Below are 12,898 nucleotides of genomic sequence, written 5' to 3'. Positions count from 1 at the left end.
CGTTGGAAACAGAGGCTCACGGGAAGTTATAGCAGGTAGAACATGCCCTGGGGCTTGGCTTCTCCTTCTCTGACAAGGAGTGTGAACGTGGGGGTCACCTGTAGCAGGTAGAGGGGAGGGGGTGGGCAGGGGCGGATCTGGGTTCCCAACAACACGGTCCTCCTGTTGAGCTAATAAAGTCAGGTCAGAGCCCTGACCTGACTGCACAGAGCCCTGTCTGCTATGAGCAGGGACAAATGTTGGTCTTCCTCTCCATCAGGAGTTGTATCTCTGCTTTCCAAGGGTGGCCCTGGGAGAGCTTCAGGGGAAAAGGTGTGAGGGTTGGGGACGGAGGGAGGCGAGCAGAGTTATCCAGGGCCCACTGCCCCCGGGTTGGTTTCCATAGGCAGATGGCTCAGCCAGGGAGCCCAGCTTGGCGGCACAGGATGCCTCATTAGGAGGCAGCAACCTCAGGAGGCCCCCGTAAGCCAGGCACAGGCTGGGCACTCTCCCCGTGTCATGGCCCTTAACCCCCACACGAGCTCTATGGAGGGTGTGCAGTTTTACCTCTGGTTTTAAATCTGGGAAGGTTGAGGTTGCAGGACGGAGCCCTCGGCTAGAGGGGCTTGGGGCCCATGGGGGGAAGAACCCAGATTCCACGGCTGGTCTGGACACAGTCTTCCCTTCTTTGCTGAAAAAATTCCAAGCCATCTCCACAAGAGGTAAGGAGAGTAGCCATTTCTGAAGCAAGTGGCTCTTAGTCGGCCATGACCGAGGGTTGACCAGCAGTTTCTCTGCTTCTCTGAGGGCTCTGCTCTGCCCCAGCCAGTAGCTGTGGTCACTGAGACCCTGAATCTCAGCCGAAGCACCTTGTGCCCAGAGGAATGGCAGTCTCCTGGGGAGTGGAGCACCAGGTGCCAGGATGGGCAGTGGCCCTCCTAGAGTCCTTCTGGGGAGGCGCTTGATGCTCCATTCTCACTCTTGCTTGGTTCCAGTGACGCTCTGGGAACTATGGATACCCCTCCATGTGCTGAGAGGCACATCCCTCAACGCAACACCCATAGTGGACAAAGGTGCCGCACACTGAGAAAATGTACCTGTGACGTGGATCCAGGGTTACAAGAAAGGGGTGCATAAAGCATGGCCAAGCAGGGGGCAGGCTTTTCCTTAACGTAACTGGGATATGGAGCAAGCAGTCCTTGAAGAATATAATCAAAATGCACCTGCTTTTCATCCTCTGTGGTCCGCATGAAATTTATTGCATGTGGATAGCCTTCCCCCCTCTACTAGATGTAAATTGGGCAGGCCCCAGGATCTCTCTGTTCCCTCTCATCTAATGGATGGTCCCGGAGTGAGCTGAGTCATGCACATGGCCTCAGGTCCCACACCAGGCTATCGAGTCCCAGACGGGAAAGGATCTTCTACGTTCACCTCCAGCTCCATGCACCTACATGGTACTACGGTCAGGCTGCTTGCAGAAGAAGCCACAGAGCATCTCCCTCCCTCCTACAGCGTTTCTCTTTTCTCCCTCCTACTTGGCAGGTTTGGACCCTGCAGGCTGAGCAGAGGCAAGGGGAGAGAAAGAGAAGGAAGAAGTCTCCGCCCGGTGTGTGCGTGCATTCTGTATCTGCTAATGGAGCCTCCAGGGCAGGTATAGTTGGAGTTTCCCGGGAGGGCACTCTCTGTGGTTCTCCAGAGACGTTCCAGGCCAGGCCCGACAGCTGTGGCTGGCAGGCTGGCTGTGACCATCTGCCGGGCCCCAGTTTGCCAGGTGCTGCTGCATTTTGCTGGCTCTTACCTTCAGCCTCCCGTGCCGCTTGCCTGAGCCCCTCTCAGAGCGCTTACACCGTCTCCAGACAGGCCCTGTCCGCCTGCGTCAACTCAGGTCCACCAGAAGTACTCGGAGCCTTGGACCCAGGCCGGGGAGGGACGCTGGGGAAACGTCCTAGGGGACTGTAGCTCCCTGCCATGATGGGTGGCCTCCAGGACGGCCCCAGTGATCCTGCCTGTGGAACTCTCACCCCTGTGAGGTCCCCTGCCTCTGAGTGTGAGCTGGACCTAGACCCTCACGTCTAGCAAACAGAATATAGTCAAAGTGATAGGATGCTACCTCTTACTTCAGCTTGTGGGACGCCTGTGAGTCCAGTCTCTTTCACTCTGATCTCCTCGGTGATTCATCCAGGCTGTTGCTGTATCCACAGGCCCTTGATGCACAGTACTCCACCGTACGGACGGGCCTCGGTTTATGTCATTATTCACCCACGGAAGGACATCACAGCTATGCCTAGAAGTAAAACTGCATGAACATTCGTGTACGTATTTCTGTATGAACTTAAACCTTCATTTCTCTGGGGTACATGCCCAGAGGTGTGATTTCTGTGTCGAACCTTACTGCATGATCATTTTTTTTAAGAAACTGCCAGGATGTCTTCCAGAATGGTTGTACCATTTTCTACTACCACCCGCAAGGTGTGAGTGATCCAGTTCTCGCACACTCACCTCCGTGTGCACCCTCACACCATTTTATCTTATTTGGGTTTTACGTAGCCAGCTGAGAGCTGGATGAGGCCTTATTGTGTTTCTCATGTGCATTTCCCTAAAAGTTAATGATGTAGAACAGCTTTTCATGTGCCTCCCTGCCACCTGTGTGTTCCCTGATGTGTAACGCCTCTTCGCGTCTTTGCCCATTTGCTACCGGGATTATTTTGTTACTCAGTTCTGAGCGTTCTTTCTGTCTTCCAGATATTAGCCCTTGGTCACGTGTGTGGATTGCACAGAACTTCCGGTGTGTAGCTTGTCTTCTCATCCTCTTATGCGGGTCATTTGCAGAGCAAAAGTGTTTCAATTTTGATGAGATCCAATGGAACAATTTTTCCTTTTGCGCATCACGCTCTGGCATCCAGTCGAAGACATCTCTGCCAGGTCTTAGATCCTGAAGTCCATCCCATTTTGTCCTAAAATTTGTCTGGCTCTGTGTTCATGCATTTAGTGGAAGGAATGCATCTACTCCATCTTCCCAGCAGCAGCATTTAAATTAAACAAGCTCATTTTGCAAGCAAGCAAAATCATGTCATGCTGGGATTGCAGTTTCTCAAAAAAAGGAATTTCAAAAGATAGCCCAGAGCAGAAGAAACTGGGGGGCAGCAGAATTATCCAACCTACCAAAACCCAATACACAAACGCATTTCCACGAGGGTGTGTTTCTATAGCTGGAAATCATGATAGGAGAAGTGAAACAGGTTGAACAAATCCGGGGACTGGGTGAGCTATTGTTTGTGGAGCCAAGGGCATAAATTAGATTGTGTCAGAGAAGAGATTATAATCATAAAGACAGCTTGATCTGTTCAAGGTCATGTCCTCAAATGGCCCGTGACTTTTTTTCCAGCTTCTATTTCTCCTCCTACTCCCTAAAGGGAATTTTATTATTTACTTTATTTGGAAAGTATGTTCCGGGAGTTTGTATATATTTTTTTTAACTTTTATCTAATCGATAATGAATTGGTTACATCAAACAAAATAAAACAAGTGGTTAATTAATCAAATTTTAAAAATGGGTATTCTGAGCTCAAGTCTTACAAATGTGCTTTCATGAACCCAACGTGACATCACGCCGGTCCTTGGCATGAACAGGTGGAAGGCTACATGAGTGTCCTGGGGCTACCGTTACAAAGCACCACAGTCTGGGCAGCTTCAACAACCGGAGATACATTTTCCCTGAGTCCTAGAAGCCAGAAGTGCATCAAGGTGCCAGTGAGGCTGGTTCCTTCTGAGGCCTCTCTCCTTGGTGCGTGGACGTCTTTCTGTGTCCGCATGTGGCTGAGCCGTGTGTGTCTGCATGCTGCTCTCCTCTTATAAGGACTCCAGTCACGCTGGGTTAAGGCTCACCCTCATGAGCTCATTTAACCTTAATTACCTCTGGGAAGAACTTACTTCTGGTACAATCGCATTCTGAGGTACAGGGGCTTAGAATGTCAATATATGGATTCTGGGGAAACACAATTATCCCATAACAGAGAGTGAACCCACTTGATGCCACAGCCCACATCCTGTGCTACCGTCTTGCTCACTGTGGGCACCCCCGGCCTTGTCTGCCCTGGCACCCCGCTGTCTCCGCGTCCTGAGAAAGTACTCGGCCCCTCCGCCTTCTCCGAATCTGGATCTTTGCCTGATGAGAGGTGTCTTCCATCATGTGTTTGGTGTTTTTGTTTGTTTGTCTGTTTGTTGTTTAAACATATTCCTGCATCGTTGCCACCATGGGCCGGATCTTTCTAAAGATGCTCATGTGAGCATTTGGCTTCTTGCCCTAACGTGGTCTGTGGCCCCATCTCAGCACGCGGGGCCCTCCGGGCCCGGCCCTGAATCTCCCCTCCTCCCCTCCAGCCAGACTCGCTGCTCGCTTCGTCCTGCAGACAGAAGGGGGAAGGATGTACCGCTGCCTGCCCTCCCTCAACGGCTCGGGACTCTGTGCATTTGCTTCAGCGGCATCATGGAGGTGTGAGAATGTGTTAAAGAAACTTAACTCACAGGAGGGCTGTCATGCACGTACCACTCATCGGAGTCTGCATAGCCCAGCGGGAAGAAGAAAGATCTCCTCTTGGCCAGCGATGCAAGCCACCTCTGCCCGCAGCCAGGGAGAGGCCACCATCCCTCGGACCCCCTGCAGCCAAGGAAGAAGGGCCCCTGCTCCAAGCTCTCACGTTCTTCCGGTGAACTTGTGCTCGGGACGCCTCCCACTTCCTCCTTGCCGCCATCAAAGGGCACGCTCCTTTCTTCCCCTGCCTGCCTGGGTTTGCCCGAGTTGTGCTTGTCCCAAGTGGCCGCCCTTCTGCTCTTCCCAAATGCCCGCGATCTTGCCGGCTGAACCGCTTACCTTTTTCTTTTAAAAGGTTGACAGAGTCGAACACTTCCCGGCTCCCGCAGTGCCGATCCTTCCTGCTCTGGGTGAGCTTCCGCCTCCAGGACAGAGGGACGTCTGTCTCCCCCGCTCCTCCGGGGACGGTGCGAGGGCCACCCCTGTGCCTTCCTCTTCCATTCCGAGGTGCTCTAGGGTAAGGTGCCGGCACACAACACGTCAGCCAGCGCCTGTGTTGTCAGCACAGCCGTCCGTCCCGGGAACAGGCAGCAGGACGAAGCCAGGAGAATTTGCTCCCCTTCCCTTCCTTTCCTCCGCACCGAGGTGCTCTGTTGACGATGCTCCCAGAGGAAGAAGGCCCACTTTGGAGGGAGCCCCAGAAACACAGGGCACCGTGGGTCTGAGTGTGTTGGAGGGGAGCATGAGTGGGTGGCGCCTGCACACGCCCAGGGGCGTTAGTTCGTGGGGAAGGGGGTCCCACCTCCACTGGCGACCTCGCGGACCGAATCACGGTGATGCAGGGCCCAGCCTCTTCGCCACCTCTCTTCACACGTTTGTGATTCTTGTAGTTTCCTAACCGGAGGGTTAATTTTTCCCACATTCAACCTCTTTCTTCCAATGCCTGTGTTTTCATAAACGCCAAAGTCTGTTCTCTTCTCCCCTTTCTCCTTACGAGACCCAACCTCCCTCTATCTTATTCCACCCTCTAGACAATGGCCGGAGGACGCCACTTCCCCTCCGTTTGATGAGCAGAGCAAGTTAGAGGTGTCTGGGCCCCAACACTAACTCTCCCGCCCTCGCTCGAGGCTCGGGGCTCCAGCGAGCCCCCGGGTTCTATGCCTTGTCTGAGAGTGCAGACCCCGGGTCAGGACAGGTGGCCACACCTAGCCCTCCAACAGCCCTGCGTGCTGGGCGCTGTGGTACCCCTCAATCCACAGGTGGGGAAACTTGAGTGCACAGAGAAGGTCAGTAACCGTGGGAAGTCACCTGAGCGCTGAGCAGGATTTGAGCCCATCTTGCTACAGGGGGGACACTGGTTCTTGCTGAAAAGCACTCACATGGGCCGAGGTCCCATCTTCCCACTTTTGCCAAGAATTTGCCCACCATCCCTGGCTGCCTCCTTGTGCCCCATGGGGCCTCTCGGGTAGGGTGGCCAGACGTAGCAAAGAAAAGTTACAGGACACCTAATTAAATAGGAATTTCAGAGACATTGAACAATGACTCAGTATAGGTATGTCTCATGCAGTGCTTGGGACATGCTTGTACTCATAAATTAACCATTTACCTAAAATTTACATTTTAGCTGGGCAGCCTGCGTTTTATCAGGGACACTCCCCAGAGGCACAGCGACCCGATTTCCCCGCTTCACTCTCACCGCTCCCACCGCTAAGGGGACTCCCACCCAGGGTGGAGACTCCACAGCTCTGTTCTCAAGGTTGCTCAGCAGGACTGCTCCCCGGCGGTTCCTAAGTCCCCTTGGCCCCCTGAGCACAGAATGTGAACTCTGCATCTCAGTGTCCTTCTTCCAGACCAGGACTTGGGGCCTCGAGGTCCCACCCGAAGCCATTTATCTCACCGATTCGCTTTACAGCAGCTCAGTGATCTGGAGGTGACCATCGCCCTCTTCCAGGCAGGCCATGGTGGGGACCAGCCTGTGGTTCGCAGGGCCTTTGTCCTGGTCTTCACCTGCCCCCACCCCCAGACCTGTTGCCTAACTAGACACACAGTTGCAGATGCACAACATGGTCACACGCACACGCACGCACACATTGGTGCACACATATGCACAGGTGCGCCCCACACGTACACGTGTATACACCTGATCTGAAGACGCGGACACACAGTATGGGCCATGTTAAGACAGGCAGAGATTGGGAGGATATAGTCACAAGCCGAGGAACACTGGGGGTTACCGCAAGCAAGAAGCGGCAAGGACAGGCCCTCCCTTAGAGACGTCGGTGGCGGGGGTGGGGGGGGGTAGCCATTCGGACAGCTTTACTGCAGACTTCTGGCCTCTAGACCTCTGAGAGAATAAGTTTCTGTTGTTCAGGCTGCCTGGTTGGTAGTACCTTGTTATGGCGGCCCCTCGGAAACAAAGCGGTAATGATCAACCAGTAAATGAGTTCCATTATCCAGCTGACCCAGAAAACACAGGGCTAAAATTGGCAAATCTGATAACAAGCACCTGGGAGCTAAGCTCGTACTTGGACACATGAAACCAGGCAGGGTCTGACCCACAAGCTGGGCAGGAGAGAGTGGACCGTCCCAGGCATACAACTGAACATTCCCCTGGCTTCTGGAAACCGTAGGTTGCAGAGAATACGGCTGTGTGGGCGGAAAGCATCGGGCCGTGCCACGTGGGCCGGGCCCCCGGGGGAGTCACAGAAGCCGCTGGGAAGGGTTCCTGCGGGGAGCACAGGGGAACCTGCCAGGGTTGGACAGGGAGGCAGCCAGGCTGGGGGCAGATTCAGGAAGGAGGCCAAGTTGAAGCCAACCATCTTCCTTTAAGTTGGCAATACCTATGCTCAGAGCCTGGAGACCACAGGATGCCTCTGCAAGTGTCCTTCCGTGTGTGGACCCCGGGATGCTCACCATGAGCGGAGAGTGCCTTTCCCCGGGCGGAAGGTCCCTTGCACCACAGAGAGGAACGAGGCGGATGACCTGGACGTGAGCAGCCAGGTGAGATGCTCACCTAGAACAAGCTTCCGTGTGAGACTCACCTTGAGAAGCGGACGTCAGCTCCTGCGTCCTCTCCAGCACAGGACCACACAGACGGGACGCGGCGCTGTCTGCCATGGTGCCGGGGCCCCTCCGCCCAGACAGACAGGCGCCTGGGCTACTTGGTGTCCTGCTTACCAACATCCCCAGGCTGACCCCGTGGGGCCTGGCTCACATCTCCTCTGGCAGTTGAAGGCTGTCGGAGGTAAGTCGATGCCCCCCAACATCCCCGCCCGTAAAGCACCCCATCACTCCCACCATCTTGCCCCAACTGCCACCAGCTCTCCCCTCCACCCTGCCCTACCTTTTATCTGAAATGCAGGATCCTAAGTTCACGAAAATTTTTGATCCAGATCCTGCTGTAAAGACTTAAAAAAAAAAAAAAAAGTTAATCCCTATGTTTATAGAGATTATCTGTTCCGTTCTGTACTTTATCCTGGTAAAAATCGTCGGGGCTATTTATAAATTCGGGAGTAAAATGAGCCACTGGCTAATTCAGGAGGCGTTTTAAGACCATTTCAACAGCAGGTAAAGATTTTGAGGCCGGATTTAAAGAGACATTCGGGTCCCCGTAAGGTAGCCAGCCTGTTTGTCATCACTGGGAACGCGCGACGTGGCTGTGGAGCAGCTTTGCCGCCAGCTCTCTCACTGACAGCTGGGCGACCACAGGCAAATTCCACCTCAAGTCTCTGAGCCTCAGCGTCTCCACAGTTAAACTGTGAGTAGAAACGGCAGCAAGGGTGGGCTGTGGCTGCAGGAAGGGGCCAGTCACCGCCCAGGGAAACTGAGGACCCCTCTCGCCACCAGCAGCTTCCCTTAACCAAGAACATGTTTGTTTTCAGATGTCAAAAGCATCACCTTCCTTTTTATCTGGAGTAAAAGGCTCGCACCGGCTCCTGCAGTGTGTGGTATGGGGGTGCGGACTGGCTGACTTGCACCAGCGGGCCCGACTGCGTCTGCTTGCTTGCCGCAGGCTCGTGCACCTGCTCGGCTGACCCTCTCGTCAGGCACCTGCATCGTCCCCATCACAGGGGCTCCAGCTTCAGCGGCCATCCTATAAAACATTCCCAGACTTCCCTGATCTTTTTTATGCTCACTGCCTGGATCTCCGTTCACTCGTATTAATTTTTTTTTTTAATATTTTGTCTTCATTCTATTCCCTGTCTGGGCCATCTTATGCCTTTATTGCCATAGTCATCTCTTTAAGGGGCGCCTGGGTGGCTCAGTCGGTCGAGCTTCTGACTCTTGATTTCAGCTCAGGTCATGACCTCAGGGTCCTGGGATCGAGCCCTGAGTCGGGCTCCATGTTCAGCGGGGAGTCTGCTTGAGATTCTCTCCCTCTGCCCCTCCCTCCCCCCTCTCTGTAAATAGTAATAATAATAATAATAATAATAATAATCTCTTTAAATATCGTGAGCAGGGCGCCTGGGTGGCTCAGTCGTTAAGCATCTGCCTTCGGCTCAGGTCATGGTCCCAGGGTCCTGGGATCGAGCCTCACATCGGGCTCCCTGCTCGGCGGGAAGCCTGCTTCTCCCTCTCCCACTCCCCCAGCTTGTGTTCCTGCTCTTGCTATGTCTCTCTCTATCAAATAAATAAATAAAATCTTTAAAAATAAATAAATAAATATCGTGAGCATAGCTCTTCCCTTAATCCTCCAGCTTAGTACATTGGTCAATTTTTTCAGCCCAAGACTGTTTCTTGTCATCCCCCAGCACTCTGGTCTCCGCACATTGAGCTCATGCTTTCAAACACTTTGGGTGTCCCCAAAGCCAAGCTCAGTAACTGTGCCTTAGGCAAGAAGACACCTTGAGATGTCATGGACTTGAGTCTGCAGTTAGACCGTTCCAAGTCTACTTCAGCAGCTCAGCGATGACACGAAGATCTCAGGTACGAACTTCCAGCATTACCCTCCTTCCCCACTCACTACATGCAGAGTGTGCAAAGGTCCTGCCCCGGCTCTTGCCCTGGGCCTCCTTCCCCTGTTGTCTTTCCCAAAGTGGCCCTTTGATGCTCTTACTTGACTTAGAGTAATTTCTGTACCTTTACACCAAATCCCTTTCCTTCGAGAACAAATAATTGTCTCCTGTAAACCTTTCCAGATCTGCTATAGTCTCTTATTGTCTGGGTTGATGATGCTCTGGCCTCTGGGGTCTGGCTCCCCAGGAGGGGACTCCTTCTTCTAGGGTTACTCAATTCCTGGAGATTGCAAGCAAGTCAGTGCCCAGTGCCCAGAGGGTACCTTTCATATGCAAACCAACCAGCAGGAGCCCACACCTCCTCCATGAGGCTCTGACACTCTGGGCCATATTCCTCCGCCCTAGTCACCCCAGGGCCAGGTGCCAGACAGTTTGGAACAACCCCACCACCCCAAAATCCACAGAAATGAATCAAACTAGCCAATCCTACCCCTGCCTCCCCATCCTCCTGGGGACTATAGCAAACTCTCTTTTCAGTGGCCACCGTGTCCTGATCGGTTGGCCTCACCATACCTAAACGCTAATAACGCCTCCGTTGTAAAACACTTCCAAGCTAGCTTTGGCAATAAGGGGAACAAGGGGATTTCCCTTTCCTGGGCATCTATGTTTGGTGAAAGTCTGGGTTCAAAAGAGTAAAGGAACTGATATGCACGCAGGCTGGAGGAAACGGAGCGCTGTGGGAAGGTAAGACTCCGTGGGCCGAGGGGCAGCGTCATGATTTCCTGACAAGACCTGAATTGTTAGAAGGATGATGGAGAGGGTCACAGTGTGTTTCCAGGTGGAGACAAGAAGTAAGAAGGTGAAAATAACTAATTTAAGTTATCCTGAAGGCAGAAAATGCGAGACTCCCTAGAAAGGCCAAATAACAGACTTGAGAGAGGAGAGAAAGTGCACAAGGGCACACTCAGATTGGATAGCCCCAAAATGGGGTTACAGCATCAATAGCTCAACGCTTTGAATTTGCTTTCCAAATCCAGGCTCCTCCTGGAGGAGAGGCTTGCCAAGCCAAAATTAGTTGTTAAATCTATGGCCCCAATGTGCCCTGGGCCAGACCGGTAGGCGAGATGGGCACAGTCCTCTGTTTCAAGATTTGTGCAAGAGCTAGTGAGCCCCACCCTACCTTGCCCAACATGGGCTTTGTATCTGCTGGTATTGCAGGATCCAGTTTCTTGCCTCTGATCTATTTTCATTACTGCACCACATCCCATTGTTCCTTTTCCTCCTGAGAGCCCAAGTATGCCCACCCCCCCTTCCATTGCTTGCTCTACACAGGCTTGGCCCCACAAGGACAAAAACACTTGAAAGTAAGAATGGCCAACATAATAGGGGCTTATCCCAGCATCTCCCAAACTTCAGTGTACAAAGGAATCACCCAATGATTGTGCTAAATGCAGATTTTATTAATAAGCAGATCAGCAGTCTTGAGGGGGAATTTCTGGCAAGGTCTGCTGGTTCAAGGAATATACCCCGAAGAAGAAGGGTGTCAACAACACACTTGGTTCTCTTTCCCAGGTAAGGACTGGTGCAGAGACTGTGCTCCGTGGAGTCTGGGGGAAGCAGGCAACCTCCATGTTGCTGCTCCATCACAGGGCCTACATTCCCAAAGTCACCCCAGAGTCAGAATGACTGCTGCAGATCCTGCCATCGTGTCTACATCCAGCCAGTGGAAAGGAGGAAGGGGTGGAGAGGCAGAGTCCAGGCTGCCTTTCAGTGTCCTCCCAAGGAAGGCTGTAAATGGCTCTTCCACGCAGGCTTTCCAAAACATTGCTCAGAAAGGCCAAAGGCAGCCGAGGAATGTCACCTTTGTGACAGGGCTTGTGTGCCCAGCTAAGAGCTATTTGTTTTTTAACTGTGTAGACTGGGTGAAAGGATCCTGGGGGAAAGCCAGGATCGCGTGTGTGCTTCTGAGGGTTTAGGAAGATGTCCGGCATTTATATAGGAGATGTGTATTATTATTTGAATAAAAGTAACAGCAATGACCCCACCAATAATGAATAAGGACTATGTAGTAGGAACTACGCATCAGATAATGTTCTAAGTGCTTTACGTGTTTTGATTCATTTAGTTCTCAAAATAGCCTCATGAGAAAAGAGGCAGGAGATGACATAACCACTCAGGTCACACAGCTGGTTAATGATGGGGAGCGGACTCTGAGCCGCTGCTTCCCGGCAGTGTGCCCTGACCTGTGGGTGTGCTGGTAAAACTTTAACAACCTGCTCTTTCAAAAGAAAAAAGAAAAGAGAAAAAAGAGAAAAGAAAAAAAAAAAAAACCCGCCCCTGTTGGACGCGCTTGCCAAATCCTGCGGTGTAAATTCTTCCAGCTACCAGCATGACGACCAGCTCAGCCAGGAAGGGATCCTGGTGCACCGTCACCGGGAGACCCCTTATTGTGGGCTTGTGCCGTATTTCCACCACATGTGTGCACAGGTGTTGGCATCCCCAGGAGCGCAGATGTATCGTGTAGCAAAATAATTAGGAAGTGCTGGGTTTGCGGTAGTTGCTCCTTTTGCTTTTAATGTTTTATTTTATCATGCGTTTCTGTCACTGGATCTTGAATAATTTAACAACCAGCTTGTAAAATTCTCAACAATTTAACAACTGGTCCTCAGGACCCAGTGGGAGCAGACTCCGGCCACCGCTGCCCACAGCAGGATGCTTTATGAACAACTTAAAGCTAAATATCATGCATCTGTGCTCCTTCAAATCTGTGATCTTTGTCATTTCAGCCAACTGGGACCCCAGAGCAAGGGCTCGGCCCTCTTGCCCATTGCTGACTTCTTGGTCCCAACATCTCAGGAGTAACAAGTTCAATTTAAAATACAGTTTAAAAATCTCATGTTCCCAAGAAGACTCACTCGGCAATCTTTGCTTTCCTATTTCTTGCCATCCTGGCCTCTCTTGGACTCATGTTAGCTGTGCACATGACTTAACAGGGAAATACAGCCCCTAGCATAAGGCATTTTGGCACCAACTATTAAGGTTCCTTCCAGTGTTTTAGATGGTCCATCTCATGACAGTTGGGTTTGGGAATGATTTCAAGTTATGGAGACGTATCTGTGTGACATGGACTCGGCGTGGGGTGGGGTCCTCAGCATGGCACGGTCCTCCCTATGGCACATCCCTGTGTGGGGTCAGGGGAGGAGGTGATGCTGTCAGAGTTCCAGGGAAGCTTGAACTGAGAGCCCTCAGACCCCCAGAGCATCTTGGTTGTACCTACTTCTCATTCCAAGAAGATTCTCTTTTAAGGAACTTTTCTGCCTCCTTTAAGTAACCCATTGAAACCTCGATCTAGCAGATGCAGATGGGATGTTTTGCAAATGCTGCTCCTTCTGCTACAAAGACCCTGCTCCTTTGATAAAAAGCCCTGGTCTCC

The sequence above is a fragment of the Callorhinus ursinus genome, unplaced genomic scaffold (assembly GCF_003265705.2).
Source record: "Callorhinus ursinus isolate GAN/ISIS: 27379988/994484 unplaced genomic scaffold, GSC_fseal_2.0 scaffold28, whole genome shotgun sequence".
NCBI classification, from domain to species: domain Eukaryota; kingdom Metazoa; phylum Chordata; class Mammalia; order Carnivora; family Otariidae; genus Callorhinus; species Callorhinus ursinus.
Note: the sequence above shows the minus strand (reverse complement) of the source record.